Source organism: Lagenorhynchus albirostris, chromosome 9, assembly GCF_949774975.1.
Source record: "Lagenorhynchus albirostris chromosome 9, mLagAlb1.1, whole genome shotgun sequence".
Taxonomy (NCBI): domain Eukaryota; kingdom Metazoa; phylum Chordata; class Mammalia; order Artiodactyla; family Delphinidae; genus Lagenorhynchus; species Lagenorhynchus albirostris.
In genome coordinates, this window is record NC_083103.1 from 6952039 (window position 1) to 6961809 (window position 9771).

The following is a 9771-nucleotide window of genomic DNA, read 5'->3' on the forward strand; positions in this document are numbered from 1 at the left end:
ATTATAATATCCATGCAATGGAATACTAGTCAGCAATAAAAATAAACGTTTGTTGAACAAACAAGTGTATTATGAAGTATTCCAAGGACAGGGTTCGCAATACTGCATTTGTTCACTAGATGGCGGCAAAAGCCCACTCATTTCCAGTTCCATACATTTGCATCTCCTGTGGCTACTCTTCTCACTGCAGCAGGCAGACAGGGCATCGTCCCCATTTAAACAGAGGAAAAAACAGAGACTGGAAAGGGCAGGTGACACTCCATTTGCCAACTTGTCAGAGCCAGGAGCCAGAATCTGACCTATGTCGCCTATATTTTCTGAGCTTCTGAATCAACAACCCTGCTAGAGGGCTTCCCTGGTGGCGCAGTGGTTGAGAATCTGCTTGCCAATGCAGGGGACACGGATTCAATCCCTGGTCCAGGAAGATCTCACATGCCGCTGAGCAGCTAAGCCCGTGCGCCACAACTACTGAGCCTGCACTCTAGAGCCCGCGAGCCACAACTACGGAAGCCCGCATGCCTAGAGCCCGTGATCCGCAACAAGAGAAGCCACCGCAATGAGAAGCCCGCGCACCGCAACGAAGACTAGCCCCGGCTCGCCACAACTAGAGAAAAGCCCGTGCGCATCAACAAAGACCGAACGTAGCCAAAAAAAAAACCCTGCTAGACACTCCCACTTCTCACTTTCCCCAATACCCTGCCCCTCCCTCCAAGTCTTCTCATTTTCCTAGTTGCACTCTTACTGAAGTCAGAAATCTGCTTCCCAAATCCAAACCAACTAGCCGTGGGCCTGGGAGACTTGAGGGCAAGTTTGGAGAGGCTGGGAAATGGTGGAGCTGTCACTTAACTCAGGTTTGTTTTAGTCACCCACTTCAGTACTGGAATTATCAGAATAATGAAATCCAAAAAAAAAGGAAAAAAACCCCAGAGTGAAAAAGTCTTTTGTACAGCTGGAGGAGTAAATAAAGGACTTTCCTGGGGTTCGTTTATATTATCAAGATCTAGGCCCCTGCCTTGGACATAACCTTCAGAGGAATTTTATGGTGGCCTCCTTCTCTCTTTTTGTGCTCAGAAGGAGGAAATGACTTCTGGCCTCCTTCTTTGCCCCTTCCTGTCGCTGACCCTGGCCTTGACATTTTCCAATCCTGGCCAGTTTTGAGCCTGCTCAGCGCCAGGAAACAGGTAGCCCCTGGTGAATCCCCAGCCTCTCCTCTCTTACTCCTTTGCTCTCCAGTGAAGTCCTTGCGCTTCCTGGGAGTCTTCCAGCTCTGCAAGAACAGAGACTTCTCCAAAAGATGCTGAAACTGGGCATCAATTCAGAATAGGCACTTAAGCCCAGGGACCATTGTGTTGGGGGCTGGTCTGCTGCTGACCTGTCTGGACAGTTGATTTTATTATTTTAGTTGAAGTATAGTTGATTTACAACGTTGGGTTTCAGGTGAACAGCAAAGTGAATATACATATAATTACATATTATATATTTTTTCAGATTCTTTTCCATTATAGGTTATTACAAGATATTGAATATAGTTCCCTGTGCTATAGAGTAGGTCCTTGTTTATTTTCTATGTAGTTGGACAGTTGACGCACATTCATGCACTGAAGTAAAAGCAACAGAGAATTCAAGTGTTGGGGACCAGGGTTCAAATTCCAACCCTGCTGCCTTGCCAGTGACCCAGTCAGAGCTTGCTTCCCCATTTGCAACACATGAGCAACTTAACATGAGTTCAGTAATGTAGGACAAAGCTGTTTGCTGAGGCCCCTCCCCTCCACTGGGCTGAGGGTGTAGCCAGGCTGGGAGACCGGTGCTAGGTGCAGCATCTTCTTCAGAACTGTGTCCCACACTTAGGTTTCACTGGCCAGGTTTACTGGAAGGAGACGCTCCTACTCGTTCAGGGAATACAGGGAGGAGGCAAGGACCTCTCAGGGGTTTAGAAGATGGGTGGGACCGTGAGGGTTTTCCAGTTGCAAGTGAGAGGGATGATCTGCAGGTTTACAGGCCATTCCGCAGGACAAGTGACATGACCAGCTTGTAGCTTGGGAAATGACAACTGATTAAAAAACTTAGTCACTTAAGACGTCAGAGGGAACAGCAGAGAGCTTTTAGTACTTTCATAGAAGAAATGGTAATACCGCTCCTCCCCATGTCCCCCAGCTGTTTTCCTTCATCCCAGCCCAGCTCACAGCCAACTGCTGAACAGCAGAAAGTAGGCTGCTTTAAAGGAAGTGTCCATTTTTCCCTGTAGGGATGTTGCTGGGTCCTTCAGCTCACCCAGTGCACCGCTTCCCCCCCCCAGGTCCCTGCTCTACTTGGGAGATTAGACTGCATGACAGTGCAGTATTTTATTAGACAAGTTAAACAGGAACAAGGTAGAACACCCACGAAAACACCCACCCAGACCAGTTTGATTTATACACAAATGAATCACACCAATGAAAAGCTTTTTAATTTTTATTAATATGTAATTAAAAATTTCAATAGTGAGACTTCTCCAAACACTAGATACGTGAGGAATACCTGAAAATTAAAGACAATGCAGTTATTATATTAGGTTCCTATGTAAATACAAATACAAACCAGTTCAGACTTCTGACAAATGAAAAGATATAGTTTGAAGCTACTTTTATCTTCCACCTCCCCTAACTCTAGAGTCTAGCACCTGAAGCAAAAGAAGAAAAACGTAAAAGAGTCCTGAGAGCAGAGGTCAAAGTCAAGCAAAGATGCCACAGGGATTTGAACCCCGTCCTGGAAACCAGGAGTGCCAACCACCAGCATCTTTTGCTTTTTTTTTTTAAAGCTAGGAAAAGGCCAAAAAGCAAAACCTGAGAAAACAAAACCTTTTGTTTTCTCAGGAAAAGAAAAACCTTTATAAATAACCCTACTGAAGAGCACTGGAGAATCTGCTTCAGCTAAGATGCTAGCTTGGCCAAGTCTGTTATGTTCACCTGAAAAAGTCTTAGCAGAGAATTTTTGCAATCCCCCCCAACAGCCCCTCTCAACTGCTAAAGTGCCTGTCTACTTCAGTTTATACCTTCCCACCCAACATGACAGTTCTTAAATGTTATTTCTCCATTTACTGGTTTAAGTTTCTTTTAATCACTGGATAATAATGCCACACATCTGAAACATCTTAGAGCTTTTTAGTTGTGGTCTTAATATCATTAACTATTTGCAGGCAAATTAATGGTCATTTCTAGTAGTGCAACCCACCGGAAGACCTTGACACCAATTACCTTAAGACCGATTATGGATCATGCCCACAAGGATCCAAGCTACCGGCAGCATCGAGGTGAGGGGTGAAGGGTCTGCGCTAGGCCAAAGGCAGGGGGTGGCGATGTGGCAGAGAAGTCACTTGTGGGGAGACCTTGCTTTTTAAACAGGCTTCTGGAAAAGCTAGGGAAAAGTGGTTGCCCGCTTTCCCCCTTTCCCTCCCCTTCAAGCATCACTTTTTGAGGTTTGGGCTTTATTAAGAGCTGCTATAAAAACAGCTGAGTTGTATGTTAGGACAAGCCCAGGGTATACAAGGTACTCGAGCATTCGTTTGGATGCTTCACTCCCCAAAAAGACAGCCTCAATGCAGTGTCTGCACAGGGTGTCGTTGAGGCAAGTCCTCATTTCCTAACAGAAGATGGGGTTGAGAGGCCGACACCATTCTGATTGACCTTGGTATAATAGCGCTTTGCTGTCTCTCTTGCCACAGGAAGGCTCCGTGGTTGTCCTACTTTAAGCCTTCGGTGCTTTTAGTGAGGGTTACCTGAAAAATCTTAAAAAAAGGCTTAGCGCCCACCTCACCCCTCCACCCCCAGGCCAACAAACAACTTGCTCATGCTGTTGACACCAGCGTAAAGCTGGAAGGTCATTTAGTACTGAATTACCCATAACAGATCTGACTTGGTATGTAAATATAGAAAAAGCTTGTTCACCTGTTGTCCTCATTTTGTCCACTGGTGAATTCAACTGGAAGCTCCTTCTATAGTCTGAAGAATACCATCTGAAAGAACTAGTGGTTCCCAATCCCCACATTTAAAATGCAATGTTTGGTTTGTTTATTAAAAGTAAATAAGCTATTTTTCCTTACTGGGTCTGGCTTCTCTGGCCCTTCGCATACGTCTGTTGTTTTGAATGTTCCTGTATATAAGAATTAAGACCAAGGGAGGGGAGAGAGAAACCCGGCACAAAGACAATGCACTAAGACCACTGAACTGTTGTTAAACATTTCCACTTGCCAGTTAAATTTCGTGAAGACTGTTGTTCGTTTGAAATTTATTTCTTGTCACTGATTTTAAAGTTGCATCTGGAAAAGACTAAAGGCTTCAGTGCCCTCCCACCCCCTTACCAGAAGTGAACAAAAAAGCATTTTACCTAAAAGCACAGCAAAAGGGACTTTGCTTCAATCACAAACACGAATGCTTAAAGCTGCAGAAATTTCCTCAACACTCAGCCTTTTATTACTCAGCTGGATTTTCCTTCAACAATCACTATTCCAAGCATTGGGGAAAACACAACTTTTAATCATACTCCAGTTGTTTCACAATGCATTCTAATAGCAGCGGATCAGAACAGTACTGCATTACTTGCCAACAGAACAGACAGACCTGAGATCAAGACAACTGCATTCTGTGTAGTCTGCAAAAAAAAACTAAAACAAGTAAGCCCCACCCTCTCCTCCCTTCCCTCCAAAATCAGGGGGGAAAAATTTACTTGAGTATGCTGATAAACTCACTGCAAGGTCTCACACTCACTAGGAGAACAGAAGGCAGAGCCAAGTGCTTATATGCAAGTCAAAATCCTGAACAGCTTCATGAAGGATGAAATGAAGCCTCTGCAAAGGAAAATTCTTTAAAAACCCACATGCCCTCCCCCACACCAAGTGCCTATATAAAAGGCCAATAGTGTAAACATCAGCTACCACTAGATAACACGACTGTAAGCATTTAAAGTTAACATGCAAACTGGAAACGTGGACAGTATGATCTCTCATTACTCTAGTTTAACCACTAGACTCCTGACTTTCTGAAAACAGCGTAGGTGTTACCTGTTTTCCTGATCATAATCTCCCACCTGTCTAAGAGGTATTTATTCCTTATTTAGAGGGCCTCTATTGCCATGTGCCTGGAATTATTAAATGCTCATCACTTTTACGAAGGATAAAATTTGTTTTTCCTGCCTTAAGTTAAATTCGTTCTTCCGCTCAACTCCTGATCTTGTCCGTTAAAGTGTTCAAAGTTTCTGAAAGATGAGAAGAATCCCCCCAAGATTGCCCAACACTAACTACAGACAAACAATTTTATTTAAATAAGGAGACAGCTTTCTAAAAGCATACATTCTCTACAAAGTATTTTATTTTGAATAATTTAACGGTTTTCTGCACAATACACATCATAACATTTAAATTTTAGCAAGATTAACAATCTGAATTCTGGTTAACAGCACATTATGCTACCCTTCAATAGGCTTTTCAGAGATTCAATGCTAAACAAATGTTCTTAGTATTACACACATTACCTTTATTAATCTCAAGAGGCTTTAAGGAATTACTAGCCTCTGAGTGAAGTGTGCTAACCCATCATGGAAGCCCACAGGCACACTAAGTCCTGTCTAATTTTAAAAGGCTGGATAGGAAAATCCCTCACAATCCCGGAATCCCTTAGGTAAGGGACCTAGGACCTCCACAGCTCTTAGCAAAGGTAAGCACTTATCCCTATCATGCAATACTGCAGATACAAGTTAAACTTATCTGTTAACAGCTGCCTGCTGTTTTCTGCTCCCAGATGAAATGAAGCAACTCTTCTGATAATGAGAAACCTGTCTGAGGCAAACGAAAGATTGGCAAACAGCACAGCCTCCTCCTCAATCCACTTGATCCCACTCATTTCAATTATTTCAGCTTCTTTTATTCCAGGATTAATGTGTAGCATTATCATTTTCATTTCATTTCGCTTTTTTATTCTGCTTTTGTAAAAGCAGTATTGAGATGGACATTTGATCTTCATTGTATTTCATCATTTCATTTCTCATCAATTCATTATTTTTGTGGATACAGCTTGATAAGCCAAACTTTAAAGTGGTAGATTCCATTAACTTTAAATTGGTAGCTTTCATTTGCTTAATTTTTTTTGGCATATGCAGACAATGTGTTTGTTCATCAGTAGTTAAGGATCTCAGGGTTATGCTTTTTCCCCCATGTAGATATGATATATAATCTTTTCTGCCTTTACTTATCATTCACCAAGGAGCTGTTCCCCTCTCGATCTAGGCCATCATACTGCCAGGCTGGTTATGACTCAGAAGTTGTTATCTGAAAAAAGTCTACAGGAAAAAAAAAAGGGTTTCCCCTCCCTCATCAACAAAAGCCCACCCTCTTATCAGTTATAATTTACAAATACTTAGATGCAAATTTGAGACAGTTTACAATAATTTTGAATCATACCTTAATATCCTGTTTTGCAGTCCCACACACAAGGTTTTCCTACACTAAAAAAATATGCTTGCTTACATACAACTGAAAATAGAATCTTACTTGATAATATAAAAGCTACCATCAGAAGAAATCCCTTCAGGATCATTAAGCCACTTCCTTTGCTCTGAAGCTCCTATAGTAGTATTAAGTTTTATTAAACCACCTGAAAAAAATTCCAAAAGAGAACCACACACTACCATATGCAAACAACTTAAGCATTTAAAAAATTCCCAAGTTTTTAATCTAAGGCAGCCCAGTGGGCTAGACCAACCCCCAGTCCACCATTTTCCTTCCCCAAGCCCTACACTTTAAATCCAGTCAATCTTCATGAACTTCCCCAGCTGTCAAATTCAAAAACTGGGGAAAAACAGAAACTAGAAAATTGGGAGTTACTTGCCACCTTGGAAGTTGAGAGTTCTTTAGTTTTCCATCCTAAGTATTTAAGTTCTCTGGTATGAGTTATCTGAAATCATAAACTAAACAATTACCTAAACCCAACCCTCCCAATCCCAACCATAGGCCACTGCCAACTAATTGCCAAAATCTGCCCCTCCCCTTTAATAAGTTAGCTTAAAAGTTACATTATTTGAAAACTTAACTTCAACATTTGACCTAGTCAAGCTCTTCTGAAGTTCTCCTGAGATGACTGAGTATGAACCAAAGCTGCACTGTGCTGTGCATTTCAGCTTCACTGGGAATACTCTTCCAAGGAAAAAAGCAGCTCCAATCCCTGAAGGCGTTGGTGCCAAACAGCGTAGCAGTACAATCCTTCTCTAACTCAGTTTGTCAATAGTACTATAGCATCTGTGGAAAATCTTAGAGAAACATTTTCTCCCCCACCCTCGTCCCCAAAATACTTTAAGTAAAAATAACCAGTTACGTACTTTAAAAAATGTCTGATTAAGGGGTGGAAAAACAGAATAACTACCAGCCATTTCTCCCATGGACAGCTCCGCCAGACCTCAAATGAGAGCTGCTTGTGCTCTCGTTTCTACAAACTGTAAACCTGTGGTGTTCTGATAATCCTGATACTGGATTTTCTTTTTTCCTGTTACCTTGAGTCATTTGCCTTTGGAATTCTAGACAGACCTAAAGGGAAAAAAACTCAAAACATATTTTGCCCCCCCAAAACTTTCCCCCCACAATTACACACCCAAGCTACATATTCAGAAAACTTTTAGAATACAGGGTGAGAAAGAAAAATAGGTCCTCTATTCACGAAATTGAAATGCTTCATTACCCCAAGCTAAATATAAAACCTGCTTACACAACTTGCTGAAATCCTCTCAAAGTCGTTCTATCAAATCCATTTGTTTTCCCTCATATTGGTTAAAAACAAAAACACTTGCCATCTACCATTCCTCCGGGCCTTGGAAGTCTGCCCTCAAAAGCTCCAGAAAAGATGCATGAGAAAATAGGCCTGCAAAAGAGAAACCTACGACACCCGAAAATCGGCCTATATCCCCATAAAACCCTTTATGCTTAAGTACACAACTCCCCCATTACCATTAGGAAATTCAAAGATATTACCATACTCAATTACATAAAAAAAAATTAAAGAGAAGAAAACAACCCACGATATGGCCGACCTCACGGTTTTACCACACCACTGGCTCTCCCTGCGGGCCTGGCACACTGGGCTGCCGCTCTAGGATCCTCTATCTATCCTCCACACCGCCTGCTCGCCTCCTCCGCGTGGTTGCCAAGCCAAGCCGCACGCTAGCTTCATCACCACATCGCACTGGCCTCCTCCTTCCTGGGATCCTCTCCTAGCTTCACCTCCAAATCGTTAGGGCTCCTTCCTTCTTCCTAGCTTCCTTCACCAAATCGCACTGGCTCCCGGGCTCCTCTTTCCTATATTCACGAACTGCCGCTTGCTCCTCAGTCCTAGTTTCACCAAACACTGGCTCCTGGAATCCTGTCTGCGGCTCCTGTCTTCCTAGATTCACTGAATCCACTTCTGTGTAGCACCTGGGTCAGCTGTTAATTAGCGCCTAGTCCTCAGAATTTAAAATTTCATCTTAGCGCAAAGTCCAATGCAAAAATGTTAACTTGACGATTATTCTTGCTCTTGGATTTCCTTCAGTTACAAAGTCCTTTAAATTTTCCAAAGGAAACTAAGCTACTGTATTTACAGCCTTTCAAATGTTTAACTCTTCCAAAAACATTCTTAGTTTTTAAATTACTTCAGTCCTTTTAGTAGCTTTTTGCTGTGATTTTAAACTGACTTCCCTTCTCGTTTTGGGATAGTCTTCTAAGTTGGTCCTGACCTACAGCAGTTTAAAAACCCTCATCTTCTCAAATCTAACTTCTGCACCACCAGAATTAAGTTGATGGGCTTTTATAATTCTTTTAACTATAAAAAATTATTTTCCTTAGTTTTTGTTCCTTTACTTTATCCAACTTTTTGGCCTTGAACTTTCGCATCTTCTAATTTTTTTTTGACGTCTATCTGGTATGCTTATGTCCAATAGCTTGTTTTTCATTTTCTATCTGAAATACTCGACCGTATGTTCAACCTTCTTTCTCTCTTCTAGTTTTGTCTACTTTTTCTTCCGCCTTCTACCTTCTGGGCTAAAATTAGTTTTTCTGTCTTCTAACAGGCGTATTTTTATCTTCTACTTTTCCTATCTTCTCTAGTCTTTTCTTCACCTTCCTGTACTTCTGTCTTCCGAGTTTTCCACTTCAAATTTCTAATCTTCTTTCTCAAAATCTTTATCCTACCATCCCTAATTATTATTTCCGTCGGCTTTAGCAAATAAAGCCCTTATAATCAAGTAGGCTTCAAATGTCGCAATTTTTATTGCGCCATGAATTTGAAGGCATGTTTCTTAAATCACCTTCAGTTAATTTTCTTAAAAGACGGCTTTTAAAGAATTTTAATCCTCTACAACTATGACTTTTTTAAATGACGGTTAGGTTTAGGTTCTGTTTATGTCACCCTACGTTTTAACGTTAATCTAAAAGGCTGCCTTTCATTTAAGAAAATTCCGTACTGTGCAGTCCTATTTCTTTCAGCAATTCCTTTTAAAATTAGTTTTTTCACTCCATGAAGAAGTTTCAGCTCCTAACCTCCGCCATGTTCTAAAATTATTTTTCTTCCTTTCTCAACCTACTCTTTAAGTCTTCATATTTCCCCTAAAATAATCTTAAGTTATCAAAGTTACTCTAAGAATTTAATGCAAAGCAGTATCTCACTATTCTATTTATAATTCCTACAGAATTATACTAATCCTATCTATCTTAGCAGAAAAACTTATCTGTGGTCTCCTCAGGCAGCGCCTCCTCCCTCACAGCTGCCTCTGCGCTCG

At 41.5% G+C, this 9771-nt stretch overlaps 1 long non-coding RNA gene across 1 annotated transcript; it reads right to left on the reverse strand.

Moving 5' to 3' along the window:
• Nucleotides 1–2437: 2437 nt before the first annotated feature.
• Nucleotides 2438–9771, reverse strand: LOC132525646 (uncharacterized). Its single transcript, XR_009542327.1, has 2 exons — nucleotides 6521–9771; nucleotides 2438–6309 (listed from the first exon to the last, which is right to left on the reverse strand). It is a non-coding gene; the product is annotated as an uncharacterized LOC132525646 (long non-coding RNA).